The sequence below is a fragment of the Natator depressus genome, chromosome 23, assembly GCF_965152275.1.
Source record: "Natator depressus isolate rNatDep1 chromosome 23, rNatDep2.hap1, whole genome shotgun sequence".
Lineage (NCBI taxonomy): Eukaryota > Metazoa > Chordata > Testudines > Cheloniidae > Natator > Natator depressus.
Window position 1 is genome coordinate 9,281,068 of NC_134256.1, and position 14,852 is coordinate 9,295,919.

Below are 14,852 nucleotides of genomic sequence, written 5' to 3' on the forward strand. Positions count from 1 at the left end.
AGAACAAAGCAGATTACCGTAGTAAATAAACAAAACACACAAACGAAGCTTTACACACCAGATAGATAGGATAGACATTAGCAAATTCTCCCCGAGTGATAAACAGGTTGGCAGATTCTTAAGGCAGAAGCTGCCTTGGTTTTGCAGCTTGGATTTCCCAGGTTTTCTTGCACAGGCTAGGAATCTCTTTCTCTAGCCTGGGACCATCACTTCTCATGGTTCAATCTTTGTCTCTCAGGTGTTTCCAGGTATCTTATTGCAGGGACTCTGAGGTCCCGTCCCGTCCCCCCCGCGATGTCATTGTTCCCCTTTTATCTTCTCTTCCCACCTGCTGGAAAACTCTTTTCCTGTGACCTGGGTCCAACAGGTCCCGTTGTGTCGCCTTATCTCGGGGAGGTTTCTATTGCACGCAGTTCCTGGGGTAGCCCTAATGCTTGTGCATTTCCTCCAGGAGCCAGTGTTTGGCTTTTTTGCTGTTCTACCTGAAAGGCTGTTTTGAACCTCACAGTGTTTTTCAGGAACACATACACAGCTGAACTTCAGAACGTCACATCCAACGATAGCACATGCAATCCAATGAGACATTAATGTCTAGCAGAGAAAGACTTTTAGAATGATACCTTACAAGACATACTTGGTACCAAACATATCCTAATTATATGACAGCGGCGAATATTGGGGTGTCAGGGTGTCACACCCAGATGTTCCTCCCACTCTATCAAGCCCCCCAGTAAGACTGTCTGGCTGCTTAGCCCCCATCTTGCAGTTCCTCTTTGGACACCTACCCCGTGAGATCTGCTCCCTCTCTGGTCTGGTTTCACACAGAGCTGCCCTGCCCTCCCCGCATAGTCACTCCTGTTGGGAGATGAATGGCCTTCTGGCATTCAGCATATCAAAGCCTGAGCAGCACTAGGGGGAAGCTTTCTGACATCTCTCCCACTGGCAGCTCCTTTCCACGCTAACCTTCCTGTTTTTGTCTAATCTCTGCGGGGCGTAGGAGGAGGCCAAGAAATTTGAATTCTTGGATTGTGTCATCACCATCAGCAGGGCCGCCCTCACGAGGCACCCAGAGAGAACCCTGGCAGCTTTTCTCGGCAAAGCCCTCCTAGTGGAGAAGATAAAGGTGAGTAAAACACACACTCGGGCTATGTTACTTGGCGGGTTTAGTGATTGGCCTGGAGAGATCTGCAGATTTGTCTACCTTCAACTGCCAATCGCTGGATCGTGTTGGACGTTTGTCTGTTAGACTGAAGAGCCCATTTTCAAGCATTTGCTCCCTGTGTAGGTACTTACAGACTGTCATCAAGGCACCCTGTAACCTTCTCTTTGTGAAGCTGAACTGATTGATTTCTGGAGTCTCTCACGATAAGGCATGTTTCCCAGTCCTTCAGTCACTCTTGTGGCTCTTCTCTGACCCCTCTCCAATTTATCAACATTCTCCTTGAATTGTGGGCACCAGACCTGGACAGAGGATCCCAGCAGAGGTCGCACCAGTGCCAAATACCGAGGGAAAATAACCTCTCTAACAACTGGAGATTGCCCTGTTTGTCCGGCCCAGGATGGCATAAGCCCCTTTGGCCCCAGCCTCGCACTGGGCGCTCCTGGTCAGCTGATTACCATGCCTGCCAAGTCTTTTCCAGAGTCACCGCTTCCCAGGTTAGAGCCCCCCATGCTGTGAGTGTGGCCTGCGTTCTTTGGTCCTGAACATGTCACTGTATTGAAACGTAGATTGTTCCCTTGCACCCAGCTTCCCAAGTCACCAGGTCGCTCTGTATACACCAGTCTCCCTGCACAGAGCCCCAACACTCTGCAGTCAGTGCCCACTAGGGAACTAGCAACAAATCTGCTCCGTAGATTTGGAAAGTCTTTGCTCTGCGGCGCTGCAGAAAGCTTTCCGGAGCTTACCTCCCTTCCCTGAACGTGGGACAGCGTGTGCTGGTGGGTGGTCCAGTGGGCTGGGGCTCAGTTCCTCAGTGAGACCTTTGGGCAAATCACTTCCCCCTCTGTGCCTCAGTTTCCCTCCCATGCCTTGTCTCGTCCACTTCGCTCGTGAGTTCTCTGGGGCAGGGACTGGCTCTCACTGTGTGTGCAGCACCTGGCACAAGGAGCCTGATCTCAGGTGGAGTCCCTGGGTGCTAATGCTGATGGAGCCTTTGCAGTGCACTGGCGCGTGACGCTGGGGCACTGACCACAGGTCCTGCACTGCGCTCCCCAGCTGGAGCCCTGCACACCGTCAGCCCACAGTAGGACGACCTGTCTGCCGAGGCCACGTGTTGCAGGCCCTGCGCTTTGCTCCCCAGTCGGAGCCTTATGGGAGCTCGGAGCCCGGCTGGCACTTCCCCACATTGTCTCCCCAGGAGCTGATTGATCTTGAGTCCGTCGACTTCCTGACCAGCGGGGTGCGTCAGCAAGCGATGCTCGCCATCATGGAGCTGAGGTACCCGGCCTGCCCGCGCAGCCCCAGCTAGTGCTGTGTGCAGCCAGACACGCCAGCCTCTTGGCATGGCCAGTTCTCCAGGGCATTGCCCCCTCTGCTCCTCCCCCGTCTTCTGATTCCCCCGGGCACGTGGCACCAGGCCATGGTGCTGGTGCATGTGCGCTGGCACCCGTGGGTTGGTGGTGGAGGATCCTTCGGTGCCTGGCGACCTCTCCAAGTGGCCGTGTGAAGATGTGGGGGAGGGAGAGAGGGGGTGGGACCGGTCCCCTCTGGGACCCGCAGGCGATGGCTCCGGGGGGAGAGGGGCAGTTGGGCACTGCTGGAGGGAGCCACCGGAGTCGCCGCCAGCTGTGCCAGCTGCATCCCACCGGCAGCTCAGCGACTCCCTGTGGCCCAGAGGCTGGGCAGGCTGAGCCCTGGCACGTGGCACAGCCTGCGCCATGGGGGGCTCTCTCTCAGTGCCGCTGGCGCCCTGCTCTGAGCTTCCCAGAAGCCTGCCCAGCATGTCCTGGGAGCCTGAGGCCAACATCAGTGCATCAGTCTCGCCTCAGCCCTCCAATTCGCGCGTGTCTCTTCTCTTAGCAAAGTGAAGCCACTGCTGCGGGGAATGGAGCTATCCAGCCTGCTCAACGTCTGCTTCTCCAGCACCTTCTCCCTGCCTCCAGCAAACACCAACCAGGGCATGGAGGCTGCTCTATACAACAACGTAAGCCCCAAACTAGCCATGAGGAGCTGCCCCAAACCGAGGGGGAATCCTGCAAGTCACTTGTGTCCCTGCCCCCTGGGTTACCTGGCGCTGGCATAAGAGTGTAATGATCACAGCTCCTTGGCAGCGCTTCAGCTCAGGACCTGCAGTACCAAAGCACAAACCCCACCGCCACAGATAAAGGAGTAACTCCCTCATAGGGTAGCAGTAGTAGGCATTTATCCTTCACAGGCACCGGCAATTAGTGGGGAACAGACACTCCCTTCCCAAGCACATTCATCCCCAGTGCATGGCTGGGGGCACAGGCCTGAGATCGGCTGCTTGAGATGCACACAGGCCAGGGGAAGTGAAGCTTGGCTGGAAATCTCCCCTCCCCCTCAAATGCGGAGTCCTTCCTGACTCTTCTAATGCCTTAGACTGTGTGCAGTGTCCTCCCTGGGGACAGCAAAAGCGGGTGGGGTCCTGTTGCCAGGAGGAGTTTGCAGTAGGTCCCCTGCGGGTACATGTGAGTGGGTGAGCTGGAATAGCAGGGGCTGCCGTGGCCTGGGGCGTGTCACACGCCAGGGCATTGGTTCGTGGCCTGGCTGGATAACGCCACTTGCTGTGGTTTCTCCTCTGCTCTGCACACAGACTCTGAACACCATGGATGAGCTGCTGAAGGCCTTGGTGTGTGAGGATGAGAAGCCGAACCTTGTGGTGCTGCAAAACATCTTGGAGGTGTGGAGGCATGGGGGCAGGAAGGGGACGAGTCCTGTAGCTGGGGTGGGGCTCTGGGACCAAGGCTCCATTTAATCCCAAGCATGGGACTTCTGCTCCTCAGAGTACATTCTATAAAAAGTTTCTTGGCCTGGAGGACCAAGTGCCCCCACTATATCTGAAAAACGTCTGCATGGGGCGGGGGTGGAGGAGTGCGGGATCTGCCGTGTTCTCCACTGAGCCTCATCTGAGCCCGGGATTCATTTGTGTTCACCATGGGCCCCACCAATACTGGCCAGAGCCCAGAGCTAGATTCCCCCAACGTTCTAGTTCTGGGGCCACAGGAAGTCAATTCTGTGGGTGGTTTGTGCTCCAAAAAGAGGGAAATGTCCTCGGCAGATATTCGGTCTTCTCGATCCCAGAGCTTGGGAAGAGGGAATCACAGAAGTGCAGGGCTGGAAGGGATCTCAAGAGGTCATCTACTCCACCCCCTGCACTGAGGCAGGGCCAAGCATTCCTCGACCGTCCCTGAGGAGCTTTTGTTCAGCCTGTTTTTTTAAAACCTCCATGATGGGGAGTCCATCACTTCCCTAGGTCACCTGTTCCAGTGCTTAGCCACCCTTAGACTTTTTCTGAATATTTAACCTCAATCTCCCTTGCTGCAGATTAAGCCCATTACTTCTTGTCCTACCTTCATGGTACGTGGAGAACAATTAGTCACCATCCTCTGTAAAACAGCCCTTAAAGTATTGCAAGAGTGTTAGGAGGTGCCCCCTCCGTCTTCTCAAGACGAAACATGCCCAAGTCGTTAACCTTTTCTTCATAGGTCAGGTTTTCTAAACCGCTGATCATTTTTGTCGCTGTCCTCTGGATGGGCCCCTGTTTGTTCACATCTTTCTTAAAGCGGGGTGCCAAGAACTGGACACAGTGCTCCAAGCTAATACATCTCAGAATGACATTTCCCTCTTTCACAACAGCATCACACTCTTGATTCCTATTCAGTGTGAGATTCACGATAACCCCCAGATCCTTTTCTGCAGTCCTGCCACCTAGCCGGTTATCCTCCACTTTGTTTTTATGCATTTGATTTTTCCTTCCTAAGTGCGTTACGTCACATTGGTTTTGACTGAATTTCATCTTGTTGACTTCAGACCAACTCTCCAATTTGGCAAGCTCATTCTGAATTCTAATTTGTCCTCCAAAGTGCTTGTAACTCTCCCCAGCTTGGTGTCATCCGCCAACTTGACAAGCATACTCTCCTCTCTGTTAACCAAGTTCTTCGTGAAAATATTGAGCAGTACTGGACCCAGGCACACCCCTGGGGGACCCCACTTCAGACACCCTCCCAGTTTGCCAGTGAATCAGTGATAACTCCTCTTTGAGGATTGCCTTTCCATCAGTTGTGCGCCCACTTTAGAGTAGTCTCATTTGGATCATATTGGCTTAGTTTGCTTATGAGAATGTCTTGTGGACAGTGTCAAAAGCCTTACGAAACTTCATATACATCATCACATACTGCCTCCCTCCATCCACTAGGCAAGTAACCCGGTCAAAGAAGGAAGTTACATTTGTTTGGCATGGTTTGTTGTAGCCAAATCCATGGTGCTATTCCTTATCACCCTATTATCTCCTCTAGGTTCTTACAAACTGTTGAATCATTTGTTCAGTGATCTTTCTGGGTACCAAAGATAGGCTGACAGGTGGATAATTCCTTGGGGCCTCCTTGTTCCCCTTTCTGAAGATAGGCTCTGTGGCTGCCCTTCTCCAGTCCTCTGGGACCTCAGCCCTCCGAAAGGTTCAGAGATTGCTTCGTCTAGCTCCATCTCGTGTGAATATCATGAGGCTCTGCCAACTTGAATACATCTAACTGACCTAAATTGTCTTTTATCTGTTCTCTCCCTAGTCTGGCCTGTATTCCTTCCCCCTTGTTGTTAATATTGTGTTCAGCATCTAGTCGCCATTAACCTTTTTAGTGAAAACTGAAGCAAAAAAGGCATTAAACACCTTGGCTTTGTCTGAATCATCCATTATTTGCTCTGCTTCCCTGCTGAGTAGTGGCCCCACACTTTCCTTTGTCTTTCTCTTAATGCATTTACAGAGCTGCTTCTGATTGCCTTTTATGTCCCTTGCCAGTTAGAACTCATTTTTGCCTTAGCCTTTCTGATTTTCACTCTATGTGCTTGTGCTATTTTTTGGTACTTCTCCTTCGCAATTTGTCCCAATCTGTTTCTCTCAGGTCCTGCTCCCCTGGACCGCATCCAAGGAGGTGCATGTGCGGCTGAGGGCAGTGGGAAGAATCACCTGGCTGACCAAATTCATCTCTGGTCAACACCAATTCAAGGTGAGCAGCCTGTGACTCTGGCCGTCTCCTAACTGCACTGAGCAGCCTCGTGGTGCAGCGCTCCCCGGCAGGGAAAACCCGGGCCTGAAATAGTGACTCAGCAAGATCCTCGGTAGGAGTCCAATCTAATGAGCCCTGATGTGGACGGGTCTGTCCTCTGACTCCAGTGGGCCTTGGGTGGAGCCCCATAATTCTATCTCCAAGGACTCTCCCCGCTGTTCCCCTAGGACCAAAGTCTGCTCCGCAGGGTCAGCGGATTTACACAGGATGGCCCTGAGAGCACCCTCTGAACCCAGGTGTCTGTTCAGCCCCTTTGTCAGTTGCCCCCGGGATGCTTTGGCATCAGCTCCTGCCAGGCTGCCAGATGAACACCCCCTGCTCTGGATGCTCAGGGCCATTGAGTTGCTCCAGCTGCTCCATCCCCCCTGTGGCAGGGCCTCCCCTCCGGCAGCTGGAGGGGGGCGCTTGGATGATATGCCCCCAGAGGCTGGGGCAGCAGAAGAGAAGGAGGGAGGTGGGAGGGGACACAGTGAAAGGGATGGGAGGGGCCAAAGGAGCCAGAGCAATGGGGAGTGGGTCAGGGGAGGCTGTGCAGACCCCAGGAGAGGAGGGCAAGGGGCTTGGTGCGACGTGGGGAAGAGCAGGGAGCGAGCGCAGGGGCTGCAGGAGGGGCAAGGGAAGGTCTGGCAGGAGGGGGAGGCTAGAGGGGGAGGCTGCAGGAGCGAGCCGGCAGGAGAGAGCCGACAGGCTGGGTGCGGTGCAGAAAGTGGGGGTTGTGGGGAGCTCCAGGATGGAGTGAGAGAGGCGCAATGCAGAGAAGAGGAGTCCAAGGTGACCTCACACTCCTGGACCTGAGGTCAGTGGAGGGAGGGGGATGGGAGAAGGGGCTGGGATTAGGAGCTTGCCCTTGAGATGGAGACTGGACTTTAGTTCATTCCTTACCCAGGTCCCCACCTGAGGGCAACGTTTGCTGACTTTGCTACCCAGACTTCCCATCCCTGCTGAGCTTCCCTCAGTCCCTGGTGATGGGCCCCATGGCTCCTCCTGCTCTCATTGTCCCCAGTCTCTCTGCGCTGGGCTCTGCCTGCCCCGGTTCTAGCCCCTTGCTAGTGCAATGCCAGGGGGACATGCTGCGCTGGGCCTGCAGGGGCGAGTGACTCCCCTTGCTCCCTCTCTCCGTCAGGGACTGGAGGAGTTCAGAGTCCTGGGCCAGCTGGTGGGCTGTCTCACTCTGCGCTGTGCTGAGCAGGAGCAGGAGATCTGCCGATCGGCTATGGAGGGACTTCACCACCTCTACGCCTTCCTGCTGTGGCAAAAACGTAAGAGCACTGGAGACCCTTGTCCTTCCTAAATACATTGACATGGGGTTTCCAAACATGGGAAACATATTTATTGAACACTTCTGCCTTTTCTGCATCCTTTTAAACAGTCTCCATCTAGTAATGAGTCTACACCATTGCTAGGATTTCTTTTGTTCCTAATACACTTTTTGAAAAAACCTCCTTAGTATCCATAGTCCTTCAAGCCATGGAGTTTCCCCTGATGTCTTTAGCTTCCCCTGTCCATATTCTACTCTTCATAACTCACATAAGAATGGACATACTGACTCAGATCAGTTCATCTAGCCCAGTATTGGGTCTTCTGATAACGGCCAGTGCCTCATGCTTCAGAGAGAATGAACTGAAAAGGGAAATTTGGAGTGATCCATCCCCTCTCATCCAGTCCCAGCTTCTGGTAGTCAGAGGTTTAGGGACATGCAGAGTCTGGGGTTGCATGGCCTAATTATCTTGAACCCAATTATCCTTTTAGGCTTCACAACATCCCACGGCAACAATTTCCACAGGTTGCCTGTGCATTGTGTGCAGAGATACCTTCTTTTCTTTGCTTTTAACTTGCTGCCTATTAATTTCAGAAAGTGACCCCTAGTTCCCGTGTTATGTGCAGGGGTAAATCACACTTCCCTATTCACTTTCTCCACACCAGTCATGATTTTATAGACCTCTGTCATCTCCCCCCTTAGTCAGCTCTTTTCTAAACTAAATGGTCCCAGGTCTACACTGCAGACCTATATTGTTATCACTCCATTGCTCAGGGGTGTGAAAAATCCACACCCCTGTTGGCAGAAGCACCCCTCCCACTGACATAGCTAGCGCCTCTCCGGGAGGTGGATTAAGAGCTTGTTGGCAGAGGACCATCTTCTCTTCAATGCTACAGCGCCGGTGCAGCTATGGCGATAGAGTGGTTTAAGTGTAGACTTGCCCCCAGTCTTTTTAATCTTTCCTCAAATGGAAGCTCTTCCATACCCCTAATCATTTTTGTCGCCCTTCTCTGCACCTTTTACAAGTCTGGTATATCTGTTTTGAGATGGGGCGACCAGAACTACACGCGGTATTCAAGGTGTGGGCGCGCACATTGGATTTGTATCGAGGCATTCTGACATTTGTCTGGTTTATTATCTATCCCTTTCCTAATGGTTCCCAACATTCTGCTGGCTTTTTTAACTGCCACTGCACGGTGAGCGGATGTTTTCGGAGAACTCTTTATGATGACTCCAAAATCTCTTTCTTGAGTGGTAATTTAAACCCCATAATTGTGTATGTATAGTTGGGATTGTGGTGTCCAGTTTGCATTTATCAATATTGAATGTCATCTGCCATTTTGTTGCCCAGTCCCCCAGTTTTGTGAGATCCCTTTGTAGCTCTTCGCAGTCTGCTTTGGATAACTATCTTGAGTCATTTTGTATCATCTGCAAATTTTGCTACCTCACTGGTTACCCCTTTTTCTGGATCATTGATGACTATGTTGAACTACACTGGTGTCAACACAGATCCTTGGGGTGCCCCGCTCTTTACCTCTCTCCACTGTGAAAACTGACCATTTATCCCTCTTGTTTGCTTCCTATCTTTTAACCACTGACCCATGAGAGAACCTTCCCTCTTATCCCATGACAGCTTACTTTGGTTGGATTGGTGAGGCATGACTTCCCTTTACAAAAGCCATGTTGACTCTGCCCCAACAAATTGTGTTCACCTATGTGTCTGATAATTCAGTTCTTTCCTATCATTTCAACAATTTGCCTGGTGCTGAAGTCAGGCTTGCCAGGGATCACATCTGGAGACTTTTATAAAATTCACTGTCAGATTCGCTATCTCGTACAGAGGCCGATTTAAACATTAGCTTACATACCACAGCACTGCACAGAAGTTTGTTTGGATGTCTCGTGAGAGCTGCAACCCTTGCACCAGGCAGGCAATTTACCATGCAGTTCTCCCACTCATCACAAACCCAACTGCTTATATGTCTATTGATTGAATCCCCCATTACTATTACCTGGCTTTTCTTTGTAACTGGGCTTCCCGCCTCAGGAGGGGCAGCCTCAGTGTGAGAGGATATCCTGACTTCATCTGGCAGGTGGGTCCCAACTATGGGATCGTCTCCCTCTGCTCCAGCTCGATGTTCTCCTTCCCAGAAACTTTCACCCTCCTCAGCAGCACAGAGGCTGTCAGACTGGGGGTGGAACCACTCTACTGCATCCCTAAAAGTCTCCTCTATGTACCTCGCTGTCTCCCTTGGCTCCACCAGTTCAGATCCTCTGGCCTCCTGGTCTCTGAGGGCAGTAGCTCCTTGGGCCAAATGCCCAGATGTGCTACCTGCCCACAGGGCTGGTAATCCTACATGCTGCATTCAGTGCAATCCACTGGAGAGCCTCACACTGCTGCTGCACTTCTGCCTGGTTTATTTTGACTCTTCCAGGGGGGTTAGTTTGTTTAGTTTTGTTCGGGGGTGGGGGGAGTTTATTGGCCTGAATTTACAGTATGTTTCTTAGATGTACTTGTCTGTAAACTTCCTTGCAAAACTCCCGTTTCCAAAGCTAACCTCTGATTTCTATTGCCTGCTGTCTGTTTCCCCTCCCTGGTTCAGGCACCACGCTGGCAAAGCAGAGTGCAGAGTATCTGCAGGTCTTCAGGGAGTGGCGAGCGGAGAACACCTTCTGGGTCACCTGGTTCACCAACACCAGCAATATCGCCATGGTAACTACTTTCAATGCTTCCTGGGATTGTTGTGCCCAGAGTCCTCAGGAGAGAGAAATTAACACCCCAGGAGTCAGGGAGAAGGGACAGACCCAGGCGTGTGACTGACCCCATCCAGCTGGGCCGGAGCCCTGCCTATGGCCCACTCCACCTCATAGAATCATAGACCTCAGGAGGTATCTAATCCAACCCCCTTCTCATAGCAGGACCAACCCCAACTAAATCATCCCAGCCAGGGCTTTGTCAAGCCTGACCTTAAAAATCTCGAAGGATGGAGATTCCCCACCTCCTTAGGTAACCCTTTCCAGTGCTTCACCACCCTCCTAGTGAAATAGTGTTTCCTCATATCCAACCTGGACCTCCCCCACTGCAACTTGAGACCATTGATGCTTGTTCTGTCACCTGCCACCACTGAGAACAGCCGAGCTCCAGCATCTTTGGAACCCGCCCCCCTGCCCCCCGACCCCAGCAGGTAGTTGAAGGCTGCTATCAAATCCCCCCTCACTCTTCTCTTCTGCAGACTAAATAAGCCCACTTCCCTCAGTCTCTCCTCATAATTCATGTGCTTCAGCCCCCTAATCATTTTCGTTACCCTCTGCTGGACTCTCTCCGATTTCTCCACATCCTTGGGGGGCCAGATGTGACCTCACCAGTGCCGAATAGAGGGGAATAATCACTTCCCTCGATCTGCTGGCAAGGCTTCTACTATGGCGGGCCAATATGCCTCCTTCCGTGCCACATCCCAAGATGCACTGGGTCTCATCCAAACCTGATCCCAGCTCCTTGTCAGGTGTGGTGGGAGCTTCCCCAGAGATTAATGCTCTCCAAGACATCATTGCGTCCACGCACCAGTGCCAGCCCCTGCTGAGCACTAGAGAGTGTATCCGTGCTGTGCAGTATTGTGCCCCCGTGCACTGCCACGCCGGCCTCTGCCATGTACGACAGCTCCTGATTGCTGCCTGGGTACTGTGCGTCCCAGGTTCAGTAACCCAGCCCTGTCCCGGCAGAGGAGGCTTTGCCTGCACTCCTGGCTGGGCCAGTCCTGGCTGCTCGGTCCGACTGGAACCGCACTGGGCAGCAAAAGGGGTTTCACTGGCAGGTTTCTTTCAGATGTTTGGGAAGTACTTCAACCCATCCGAGCGCATGGACTTCCTCCTCACTGCTATCGAGGGCATGAGAGACACCAGCGTCCATGACTCGGTGGCGGCCAGGCACATGCTGCATGTGATCCTGTGGGTCCCCAGCCCAAGCTTGGAGAGGGTAAGAGCTGCAGTGAGAACAGCCTGCTGGGGGAGCCCATCCGTGGGAGACTCTGTCTCTGGGCGCTCGGCATTACTGGGGGGCAGGTCCTGTGCAATGCGGGGGGGTCAGTCTAGGTGATCTCCATGGCCGCTTGTGGTCTTGCAGTCTATGAATCGATAGGCCGGGAATTGGCCCTGTGTTCTAGGCCTGGAGCTGGAGAAGAGGATGTGGGAGGGCAGATGGCTCTCAGGTACGGCAGCTCCCTAGCACCCCAGATCAATAGCAGCGCGAGGAAGCCAAAGCCCCCATCTCCCCATTTCCCTTCCAGGTGTCGGAGGCTGTGACGAGCATATACCACAACCTGGACTCCATCAGCGAGCCGCTGGCCCAGCAGCAGCTGCTCAAGGCCCTTGTCGTGCTGGGCGACCAGTACCGCGGGGAGGTGGTCACAACCCTGCTGGGCTGCTCGCTGTCATGTGACAGGTACGGGCCTGGGGCTGCTGCCGCTTGCGCTCCGGCTCCCCCGGACTGGTCCCGCTGCCAGGGACAGGGGCGTGCAGAACCTTCCAGAGACCTCCTGCTCCCTGCAGAGCTGCTGCTTCTTCTGGAGGGTTTTGCAGGCTGACATGCCATGGAGACAGGCCAGCCTGCAAAACCCCAGATGGCAGCCCTCGGCCTCCCCCGGGGCTGACACTCAGACCCAGCCCCCATGCAGCCTGCGCCAGGCAGTGGGGGCCCTTGCTGCAGCAGGAGGGCAACAAAGGGCTGGCCGGTGGCGGGAGACCCAGCAAGGTGCGGGTGGCGGTGGGTGCAGGAGGCTGGCGGGGCTCTGGCCAGGTGAAATCGGCTCTCTCCCTTTGCAGCATTGCTGTGGAGATGTGGAGGGTGCTGACATCCCACCCCAAGACCGCAGGAAAGGTCCTACGGGAGCTGCTCAACACGCTGCAGGAGCGACCGCTGCACCCTCATCACGACGTCTCTCAGCAAGAGGTTGGCGTCGCCCCCTTGGCCGTAAGTTCCAGCCCCTGCAGCAAGGGAAGGAGCGCCGTGTGTCCCCTCCACGGCCTGAGGGTGTCTCTCAGTCTCCCACTGGGTATCGTCATTGGGCCGAAGAGAGAGAGCGTGAATCTAGCCAGCGCTATAGTCGAGGCAGAACACGCCGAAACCCTCTCCTGGTGCTCTGGGACAGCTCTCATAGAACCGCAGGGTGAGAAGGGATCGCAAGGTCAGCTTGTCCAGCCCCCTGCCAAGATGCAGGATTTGTTGTGTCTATCCCAGCCCAGACAGATGGCTCCAGCCTCCTTCTATAAACCTCCAGCAAAGGGGCTTCCACAAGCTCCCTAGTCGTCTGTCCCATTGTCCTACTCTTCTTACAGTTAGGAAGGTTTTCCTGAGATTTAATCTAAATCTGCAGTGCTGTCTTTTGAACACATCACCTCTTGTCCTGCCCTCTGTGGCAAGAGAGAACAACTTTTCGCCATCTTTTTTTTGGCAGCCTCGAAGAATCTGAAGACCATTAGCACGTCCCCCCTTAATCTCCTCTTTTCCAAACTAAACATAGCCAGTTCCTTCAACCTTTGCTCGTATGGCTTGTGTTCCATCCCTCTGATCATCTTTGTCACTCGCCTCTGGATCCATTACAGTTTCTCCACATCTTTTGTAGACATTGGTGACCAAAAGTGGACACCGTACTCCAGCTGAGGCCTAACCAGCACTGAGTAGAGTGGTACTATCACCTCCCATGACTTGCAGGCTATACCTCTGTTAATGCAACCTAAGATTGCATTTGCTTTTTTTTCTTTTTTTTTTTTTTGCAACAGCATCGCTTTGCTGACTCATGCTGAGGCTGTGATCCACCGCAGCTCCCAGATCCTTCTCAGCAGTACAACCGGTTATCCCCCACTCTGTTTCTGTGCATTTGCTTTTTCTTCTCTAAATGTAGCACCTCACTTTTGTCTTGGGTGAGTTTCATTTTGTTGTCTATAGCCCAGTCCTCCAATTTACCATGATCCCTCTGAATTTGAGCTCTTTCCTTCAAAGTCTTGGCAACTCCTTCATCAGGGAGCTGATGCAGGGCTGGGGTCATTGAAAGCTTCCCAGGGGACCTGGCCGTGGCCTGGAGTCAGGAGCCCTGGTTTCTAGTCCTGGCTCTGCCACTGACCTGCTGGGTGACCTTGGGCAAGTCCCTGCCTGGCTTTTGTCTGTTGTTCTGCAGGGCAGGGCCTGGCTCCTGCAGGGTGCGTCTCTGGGTGTGTGATCCAAAGAACCCTAGCACTAGAGTAGCAGCAGAGCTGTGGACTCTAGACCTCCAGGGATTGCTGGTGACACCAGTGATCCGGGACGCCCGGAAAGAGCCATTTTGCTTCAATTGGAACCATTTTTTCCTACGAATCCCCTTTTTGAGCCTCGTAGGTTTTAACTGTTGACGTCACAGCTCTGTCCCGCAGCACTCGCTCCTCTGAAGAGCTTGAGAAGGGCCTTTTGCTGCTCAGACCTCATACCAAGTGTGATAGACACAGCATAGTGAAGGCAGAGAAAACCCTTGGGACTTAAATACACAGATCTGGCAGCCTGGTCAAAGAGGAGACAATCTGAAGGCAACTCTCCCTAATGATAATTTACTTCCCCTGAGAATAGCAGGTGAGTCCGGTTTATTAAAGCCGGACGATGAATCGATCAGACATGGAGAGGGCATGACTGTAATTCTCTTTGTTATCCACCATTCCCATTGTTCCATGTCCTCAGCCTGGTTTTCACTTGCTTGTGTTTTATTTTTCCTTCTGGAATCGGTAAGCCTGTATTGGACACTTTTCCCCCTGATCCCGGTTGAGGTTTTGTGGGGCTGTCTTTGAACAGTTCAAAAGCGAAATACAGAAATGATTGAATCTGGCTTTTAGTAACAGACCAAGCCTAGAACTCGTGTACAAAATCGGCTCCCTCGCCGAGGCTGGGCTGTAAGGCCCGGGACTCAGGAGAACCCAAGTTCAGTTTCGGGCTCTGCCAGACTCTGTTAGCCGATGGCCAGGGATGTTTGGTGAGGTGCCAGCTATGCCCGTTTATACCATCCGTGACTTTAACCGCTAGGACGCACTGTCCCTTCGCGGCGGGCAGCCCGGGCTAGGCTGACGGATGCCCCAAGGTCCTAACCACCCGTGACTTTAACTGCTAGAGCTCAGAGCTCCTTCGCAGCGGGCAGTCAACACTGACTGACAGGTGCCCCAATGGCAGCACTAAGAGCCTCTCCACACCCGTGACTTTAACTGCTAGAGCTCAGAGCTCCTTCGCAGCGGGCAGTCAGGATTGACTGACAGGTGCCCCAAGAGTTTGCCCCGTGGAGGCGGCACAACTCAACGCTAGGCTCTTAGTACTCTCACCTAATGGCCAGGCTTTATAGCCAAA